The sequence below is a fragment of the Solanum dulcamara genome, chromosome 3, assembly GCF_947179165.1.
Source record: "Solanum dulcamara chromosome 3, daSolDulc1.2, whole genome shotgun sequence".
Classification (NCBI taxonomy): Eukaryota; Viridiplantae; Streptophyta; class Magnoliopsida; order Solanales; family Solanaceae; genus Solanum; species Solanum dulcamara.
In genome coordinates this window covers 55,566,092-55,576,163 of record NC_077239.1, presented here as the reverse complement: position 1 = coordinate 55,576,163, position 10,072 = coordinate 55,566,092, and the positions used below count along the sequence as shown (strand labels likewise).

The 10,072-nt window shown below is 38.7% G+C and overlaps 1 long non-coding RNA gene across 2 annotated transcripts; it reads left to right on the top strand.

The window, feature by feature from the left end:
* Positions 1-1,577: 1,577 nt before the first annotated feature.
* On the top strand, positions 1,578-9,782 carry LOC129882615 (uncharacterized). Of its 2 annotated transcripts, XR_008765808.1 has the most exons (5): positions 1,578-3,624; positions 3,730-3,815; positions 3,909-3,999; positions 4,614-4,660; positions 9,537-9,782. It is a non-coding gene; the product is annotated as an uncharacterized LOC129882615 (long non-coding RNA). The 2 variants fall into 2 exon arrangements; XR_008765809.1 differs by lacking the exon at positions 1,578-3,624 and having other exon boundaries at positions 3,642-3,815.
* The last annotated feature ends 290 nt before the right edge of the window (positions 9,783-10,072 follow it).

Below are 10,072 nucleotides of genomic sequence, written 5' to 3'. Positions count from 1 at the left end.
TGTGGAATAGAACCATAACCGACAATAAGACCATTCGAGCTATAATATGGAATTCCGATGTCTCCCCATATAATGAAAGAAAGGAGAATCTACTTGCCAAGGTAGACTCTACCCTGCTAAGTGGGTCATGTACATACGGTATATATCGATGCACTAGCTAGGCCATTAAAGCAACCTACGGTGGCACCTTGAGGCTACTATAAGGCTTTTGGTAGGGCCTCCACCTCAAAGTTCGCTCGGTGCTAAGACAAATCCCACGAAATGCATAACATACATAGTAATCATATTAACATATATCATAGACTTGATCATAGGTCTCATAGAATAGCTCATTTCATAACATAATTGCAATGTGAGTATTGGCCTTTCATCGTCACAAATCATACTTACATAATTTATGTCATTAGGTTTCTAATCACCACATAGGGCCCTAAATCGCCTTTTCCATAACTTGCATGAGAATACATATCTTGAACATAATTGTAATCCATGATCATAATTCATACATGAATTTAGAGTAAAACTCATATACATAGTCAATTTGGATAAAAACCATGAGAATACTTTGAATTCATTGAGCTTCATAATCATTCTTCATGTAACTCATCATTGAAAATAGCTTCATACATGGGCATTCATAATTCAACTTGAAAATATGAAATTTGGGTAGAATCATACTTATAATAATCATTGATAACAATTAAAAACGTAATTGAAACAGCCTAATACAATTCATCAAAATTAGAGTTTAAAGATAATGAAATTTCATGAGATTTTTGAGGAAAACCTTGGGACTCTTTGGGTGAAAAGAACCCATAGATCAATCTCCACATACCTTGATAAAATCAACCTAGAATTAAAGAGGAACCTTGATGATTTTGAAACCCTAGCTTGAAGTTTGGAGAAGAAGCTTTGAGAGGATCTCTTAGTCTTTCCTTAGGGAGAATTTGATGAGTGAATGGAATAGGAGGAGAATTTGAAGAATTAGGTATATATAGACTTTGAACTTGGCCATAAAAGTGTTTAGGTTCATTGGACCAAACTTTGGGAAAAGACAACATTGCCCTTTATTAATTCTGGTTTTGGACCTACGAGTTAGTCCCTATGACTCATCTCCATGTCTATGAGTCGTAGTCTTGAATCATCTTATAGGGTATGGAAAACCCTAAGATTGGAGTCTCAAAAGACTACTTCTATGAGTCATAACAATGACTCATCTTCATGATTAATATTCGTCAACTTGACCCGTCCTGCAGGTCTAAAAAACCTTCAAGTTTGAGGGTCTCTGAAGTTTTCTTACGAGTTGTTGTTACGACTCATAATCTTGTTTATGAATCATCATTATCAGTAGTCTTGCAGGTGATAGAACCTGCAGGTTTCCTATGTTTTGAACCTCTCCTACGAGTTGAATCGACGAATCATAGACACTCCTATGAATTATTCTGTTGAGTCGTAGGGTGTAAATCCTAGATTTTCCCTACACCAAATCAAGGACCTATTCTAAGACTCATTCTTACGAGTCGTAGAAATCACTATGATCCGTAACAAGAGTCGTAGACCTGAATTTTGTTCTTTTTCTTGAGATTTCTCCTTTGTTTTAACTTTTCAATATTTGGGATCGTACATATGGTGAGAATAGGAGAGTTAAGGGTACTTAGGTTAGTTAATAGGTAAGAATCTAGTCCCAAAAATTGTCCTTATTCATTAATGATACATATGGAAAGACCAGACTGCCTTTCATTTAAAATTGGGACTGGGCACCTGGACGGGACCTCAACACGGACCTTGTTGAGCAATACGGTTTTCAGTCACCATCGTGGTGAGAGAATTCATTTATGAAAAAGGTTCTTAAAATGAGGTGCTTACCATGAGGCACACCACTATCCGTTATGGTCACTACGACCGGTGGTATTTGTCCGTGGTGTTTGAGTTGAACTTGAGAAATTTGGGGCTTGTAGGGGGGTTTATAAGAATTCCTCCATAGAGACCTTCACTGTCTTTGAAAGGAAATATGGGCCGTGGAGGGTGGACATAGTGAGGAGCCTAATAGAGGCCTATAGGTGGTGTCACCACGGGGTGTCACTACGGCTTGTGATTCCATTCGTGATCACCACCGCCAGAAACTCAATATGTAGGGTATGTACTACGGTGGACTTTCACGGCCTGTGGTCCTCTTTATTGCCTGTAGAGGGCCTTGTGAAGGCTACTTGATGGCATAAAGCTGCATTTTTTTGGAAAATTTATCTTCTGAACCTTGTTTTAGGACTTTTCAACTTCTGGGGTCATACAATATCTCCCCTTTTGAAATATTCGTCCTCGAATGAGACTCAATCTAGCATGAATGGAATAAGAAAGGAACATAACAACCCATCATTAATGCAAAACATCTCAAAAATCCATAAAACCATGAAATCTTCAATATCAAGCGTAAACGTGACTTTAAAACTCATTTTATGAATATGAATGCATATGAACCATAAGAACAACTAAAACACATGATTTGGGCTGATTACATAATGAAGGAACTATAAACCATAACTAGGAACAGAGGGAAAGAGATGAGCATATTAAGATATCATATCGGCTTCGGCTTCCCTTATAGCACTCTCGACCTTTTGGTTCCTCCATAACACTTTAATTGAAGCTATTTTCTTGTTCCTCAACTTTCTAGCTTACCGATCTGAGATCTCAAGCGGGACCTCCTTATATAAGAGACTCTCCCTCACATCAATGTTATCCAATGGCACAATAGAGATAGGATCACCAACAAACTTCCTCAACAAAGACACATGAAATACCAGATGCACCAATGCCAAATTAGAAGGCAATCCAACTTATAAGCCACCGTAACAATCTTCCTCAAAATATGATATGGGCCAATATATCATGGACTGAGCTTCCTTGTCATGACATAAACTAGGGCCAAGATGTGACACAATGATCGAAACCCTGAAGATCTGTTACACCCCACACTCTCGAGCTCGGAATGTCTCTTAAGTTCTTTAGACATTATCATGTGAGACGGATAAGCTACGACACTATCAAACGACTCCAAGGAAAGGAGAATGTGATACCCTATAGTAGAGAAGATTGGAAATAGAGTCATAAGAATCCGTAAGGAATTGGAGACCAAGTAATGAGTCGTAGGACTCAATTTACCTATGTAAGATACTAATTTAGAAGTCTTATACATTTGAGTTGCTTAAGGACATACCAAGCTTACATAGCATGGGTTACATAGGCTCCTAAAATAAGATGAGATTACGAACCCACGAGGAAGGGGAAAAGACCATACATGGCAGCCAATGGAGGAGCGACATGTGGTAGCACCTCAAGCAAGCAGGTGATGCACCTACTTAGGGTCAAGTAGGTGATGCATCTGCTTGGGGGAGGTGGGCCCCACTGCCATGTGGCAGCCCCTCCTTCATAACATGGATCCGTGGCCCAATAGGGGCTGGACATGTGGCACCCAATAGGGATGACATGTGTCACCTCCTAAGCCAGCATATACATGTATGTATTATGACTATTAACTTGTTCATTATCCAAAAAAAATCAGCCAAGAACTTAGAAAAACTCTTAGAGAGGAAAAAGGAGACCTACGGCAACTAAGGAAGAAAAGGGGTAAGTCCTCCAATTTTTCCCCATGAATTAATTATCTATGGTATTCCTCAACCACATGGAGATGTATATATGTATAATACGATGTCTACGGAACCATATCTTCAGCGTGACACTCGAAACAAGCAAGAGAGAGTTGAAGGAAAAACTTGAAGAACAAATAAGGAGGGCTACGGGTTTGAGCAAGAAAAGAGGTAAGGGCAAATTTTGTTCCGTGAATGAATTATTTCCGGTATCCCACATTTGTATAATTATGTTTAATAGCTTAAAATCATAATTTGTGGCAGCGAAGAAGTGTCAAAAACAGTCCACTCTGTTTCAGCATGACAAGAGATTTTCGAAGCAAGTTTTGATGAGTTTTGGCCAATTTCGGGTAAGGTAAGGTTTCTCCTTTAAATTTAGACTTTATGGGGTTTTTAAGGAGTGTATTATGTACCTTTTATACTGCTGAAAGTATGAAAAAAATTGTGGGGATGCTCAGCGAAAGAAACAATCTAAATGGAAGTCGTCGTAGTTAAATTGTAGTCGAAGTGAGGCATGGTGTGTTTGGAGGCTGCTGCTGGTTGTGTGGTGTGTTTTTCAGGGTCTAAATGTGTTATAAAATAGGTGTGGAAGTTTCTGGTTTCTGCCACACGATTCCACGCTTCGTACGATTAAATGTTTCGCAAAATAAAAACTAGAAACCCTATTTTGGATATCGTAATTTCGAGCGAGTCGTTCGGAGGTTGTAATGTATAATGTTGCAAAGTTTTCTATATATACGAGCTTATGGTTATGTTGTTGGTTGTCTGTAGATATTAGGAACATGATTGGGAATTCGGATAGGAAACATTATAGGGGAGGTGCTGTCCGATTTTCGTTAACGCCTTAACTAGTTAAGGAACTAGTTGAGAAGGCGAGCGAGGGAATGGGGTTTATGAATAGTCTTAAGTAATGTAAGATGCTGAAAGGTCTAAAGAGGTTGATGTTCATATTGATTTCATGTTACCTAGGTTCACGGGACGACAAGGCGACCGGGACAAAGACTAACCCATAACAGGTATGTAGAGCTATTCTTCTTTTCTTTTGGGCATGTCTTAGGTATAAGCTATGAATAGTTTGTATATGAAATGTGGGGATAATTCCACTCGTGAAACTTCAAGTGTAATTCATAAACTGTATTCACTTTGTAAAGTTAAGACTTCGGTAATAGTTGAGTTATTGCCTTTCCAGGCTGCCAGATCATGAACAGTAGTATATGTAAAGCCTGTTTGTTCTTCTTTTTGGAATATATTAGGTATAAATGTAATAGCATATGATATGAGGTGGAGGTAGTTCCAGTTATAAGCTCCAATTATAACTTGTGACTTTTATTTACTACCTGGTATTAGAATTCTTAAAATAGTTGAACTGCCCTCGAGTCTCCTATCTGCTGAATAATACTTGAATGTGTCAGCTCCTATTCCTAAAGTCTTTGCGACGACAAATGTCTCTACTTCCATAAGTTATTTAACATTGTCTCGATACACGTCTATGATTCTTGAAACTCCAGTTGATATGCTCCGTAACGATGTTTAGAAGATACTTAAGACGATTACTACTCTGATCTTCAGGTAACGATTCACTTGACTGTTTTATTGAGTCTCCAATGATGAATTAGTTGCATATAGTTTCTCACCACTCTTCTCGAGCACACTATAACCCATCTTTCTCCGAGTCCCATAAGGGGGCCGGGAAAGCGGTCGTGCCTAGTTTTACTATTCGTTCACCGAGTTCTTAGCCGGCTATATATATATGTATGAAGTATATGAGGATGAAATGCCGTATATGATAAAGTGAAGCATACGATGATGCCGTATGTGATGATGCTCGTCACTGCGTCCCGGGCTGGATATATATATGATAATATAATAGAAAATGTGGATTGAGCCGTATGTTCTTCGGCATTGTTTTAAATTACGGATTGGGCTGAACGTTCCTCGACTTATTTTACTGTATGATGATGATACGCTATATACGTACACTACTCTTTCATCGAGTCCCTCACTAAAGGGCCGGATATTTTATGTAGGCATGCATATGAAAATATAGGGATACATTTGTGACCCCGAGCCCCAGAGTGGACCAGATATACTATGATGCCGTATACAATGATATGATACCGTATACGACGACATGTTAAAATGATATACATGATGATATGATGACACATGATTATGATGAAACGATTATGATACCGAGTTCACTAGAGGGCTGGGTACAGGGTATGATAAGGTATATGACTGTATGTCCTAAGCTGCAGGTACAGTAATCTGTTAACTGTTATGCATGTTTTCTGTATCCTCATTTCAGTTGTTATTTCAGTTATGATATGTTATGCTTTATATACTCAGTACGTATGTTGTACTAACCCTCCATTCTTCGAGGGGCTGCGTTTCATACTCGTAGGTACAGATGTTAATTTTGGAGATCGATCAGCTTAGGAGTTCCTCTCAGCTATGTCGGAAGTGCTTCACTGTCCTGGAGCCTAATTTTTGATACTGGTCATTTAATATACATATTTATTTATTCAGGGGTACGACGGGGGCCTTATCCTGCCATATGATGCAGTTATTACTCTTAGAGGTCTATAGACATGTGTATGTGGGTTATTTGTAAGTTTATTTCAGTTGTGCTCATACGATGTATTGCAAATGTTTTCGTGGTATGGCAACCTCGTCGACTCGCATGCTCTTTCCTATTATGATACAGGTGAATGAGGCTACAGTTTCCTAAAAAAAAGTTTTGACCCATTGGGGTTTGTATATAGCATCACATCATACATGGTTTAACTTAAGGGTAGTTGATAGATACGCATAAGGGGGTCTAAGTTGGACCCCAATCGCGGCCTACGGGATTGGGTCGTGACAGAAGAGGTATCAAAGTAGTTCGTCCTTAGAATGTCTACAAACCATGTCTAGTAGAGTCTTGTCTATCGGTGTGTTGTGCACCACATCTATAGACAAGAGGCTACAGGACATTTAGAATGTTACTTTCTTTCATATCTAAGATCGTACGATAGAGCCGAGTTATAAGGAATGAAATCCCTCATACTAACCGGTGATTTTAGCAGGAGGACCACATCGATAGAAGCAAGCAACTGATGATATCGGAAGTTACACAGTACGCAGGTAAGCAAAGGCACAAAAGACATATATCAGGTAAGGTATTGAAATGCGATTGACATATACAATTGAAAAGTGAAAGAAAAGGTAAACAGGAAAGTGTAACAGGTGCAGCTTGAGTGGACATAACAGGTAAGTCCATTTCCATACTGTTAATTATGGGCACCCGGTGTGGCTGCGAGATGAGATGACTATATATGTATGCCTTGTGTGGCTGTAATCTGATATGATCTGAATATATACATGTATGCCCTGTGAGGCATTGTTGGTATTTTCTGCGTGCAGGTGTTGAGATAGTAAGAAATATAGAGGAAACTCTGCCTAAATTTTTGTAGAAATAAAAAGAGAATGAGATATAGGGCTGTAGTATGTCTTGAAAGGTTGTGCTCACAACAATGATGAGATTTGACTAAACAAGTATGGCCGACCTCGAGAAATAAGTTAATTGCGAAATTAATGGCAATAGAAACTAGGAGTTCAATACTGGTATAGTAGAACAAAGTTGGAAAGGACCTATAAACCAACTAAGCTGATTTAGGAAAGACTGATAGATCTGAATAGAACGATATATTAAGGCACCGACTAAATTGGCACATAAGGATAAACTATGACAAGTTATAGTTAAAAAAACTAATAATATAATGAAGACGAGAGTACAAGGGACAAAGGACGGTGACGGATGTGAAGTATTAATAAGACAACTTGTGAGACGTTAAGGATAAGACTAACTAAGAAGGGTAAGTAACCCATAGTAAAAATCGTGAAGAAGGTTAAATAGTGTTATACTATGAGATTGAATGTGAACAAGATACTATGTGAATATAATGAAGATCGTTATGAGAATAAGGAAAGCCTAGTAAAGAAGTAATTGAAGGATACGAGGTGATTTAAGAAGAATAGAATGGCAAATAGTGAACGAGTAAGAAGGACTTGCACAACTTTATACAGAGAGTTCAGAATAAAAGGTCAAAGGGTAGCGAAAGTGAAAACGAACGACAAGATAGGATGAACACCAGAAATGACTGGTATAATCGATATTAAGGAAAAAAGCCATAGTGGAGCCCTGACCTCGACTGAAGGAGGTAAGCCGTTAGTATAGCGATACTAAGGCATTTTTTGAATTTCTCCAAGTACCTACACACATTTGTGTAAGAATTACAACATAATGTTTGGTATTAAAACTGGAAAGAAGATCTGAGTAAAAGAGTAAGATAGCATTCCTAAGGTGTTACAAGTTGAATTAAGAGGAATTGTATAATAGCTTAAACGAAGTGGAGCATCAGAGGCTTGATAGCTTGTTACGGGGGATGGGAATCCTGACTCGGAAATGGAAGGTAACTAAGGTAGGTTATAGTCCAAGCTGGCCTCACACTCTACGGAAGTATAAGTTTATATGGGTTATGATGGATAAAGCTGCCTATGAGTGGGACCTACTATCCAATTTGAAGCAATACATTCAGTTTTCACAGATCAATACTCCGTAAGTATATAAATGACCCTCCCAGAATATTTCCCGGGGAGGAGGTCTATGTAACAAGGAGTTATCCTACGAGGGGCAACTTATTTCCATCCTAGATCGGCAGATTAAAAGGGGTGCGAACTAAAGACATAGCTTTTGTCAAGGTGCCGTGGTGGAATAAGAATCATGAAGAAATAACTTGGGAAACTAAAAAGGACGTGTGACTTGTGACTTTTATTTACTACCTGGTATTAGAATTCTTAAAATAGTTGAACTGCCCTCGAGTCTCCTATCTGCTGAATAATACTTGAATGTGTCAGCTCCTATTCCTAAAGTCTTTGCGACGACAAATGTCTCTACTTCCATAAGTTATTTAACATTGTCTCGATACACGTCTACGATTCTTGAAACTCTAGTTGATATGCTCCGTAACGATGTTTAGAAGATACTTAAGACGATTACTACTCTGATCTTCAGGTAACGATTCACTTGACTGTTTTATTGAGTCTCCAATGATGAATTAGTTGCATATAGTTTCTCACCACTCTTCTCGAGCACACTATAACCCATCTTTCTCCGAGTCCCATAAGGGGGCTGGGAAAGCGGTCGTGCCTAGTTTTACTATTCGTTCACCGAGTTCTTGGCCGGCTATATATATATGTATGAAGTATATGAGGATGAAATACCGTATATGATGAAGTAAAGCATACGATGACGCCGTATGTGATGATGCTCGTCACCGCATCCCGGGCTGGATATATATATATGATAATATAATAGAAAAATGTGGATTGAGCCGTATGTTCTTCGGCATTGTTTTAAATTACGGATTGGGCTGAATATTCCTAGACGTATTTTACTGTATGATGATGGTACGCTATAGACGTACACTACTCTTTCACCGAGTCCCTCACTAAAGGGACGGATATTTTATATAGGCATGCATATGAAAATATAGGGATACATTTGTGACCCCGAGCCCAGAGTGGACCAGATATACTGTGATGCCGTATACAATGATATGATGTCGTATACGACAACATGATAAAATGATATACATGATGATATGACGACACATGATTATGATGAAATGATTATGATACCGAGTTCACTAGAGGACCGGGTACAGGGTATGATAAGGTATATGACTGCATGTCCTAAGCTGCAGGTACAATAATCTGTCAACTATTATACATGTTTTCTGTATCCCCATTTTAGTTGTTGTTTCAGTTATGATATGTTATGCTTTATATACTCAGTACATATGTCGTATTGACCCCCTATTTTCGGGGGGCTGCGTTTCATGCCTGCAGGTACAGATGTTCATTTTGGAGATCGATCAGCTTAGGAGTTCCTCTCAGCTATGTCGGAAGTACTTCACTGTTCTGGAGCCTAATTTTTTATACTGATCATTTAATATACATATTTATTTATTCAGGGGTACGGCGGGGGCCTTGTCCTACCATATGATGCAGTTATTACTCTTAGAGGTCTGTAGACATGTGTATGTGGGTTTTTTTAAGTTTGTTTCAGTTGTGCTCATACGATGTATTGCAAATATTTTCGTGGTATGGCAACCTCATCGTCTCGCATGCTCTTTCCTGTTATGATACAGGTGAATAAGGCTATAGGTTCCTGAAAAAAAGTTTTGATCCATTGGGGTTTGTATATAGCATCACATCACACACGGTTCAACTTAAGGGTAGTTGATAGATACGCATAAGAGGGTCCAAGTCGGACCCCAGTCGCGGCCTACAGGATTGGGTCATGACAAGATTCCTCAACCAAGCCTCTTGACATATCATAAGCATGCAGTAAGATAAATTAAAGCGGAAATGGCATAAGAAAA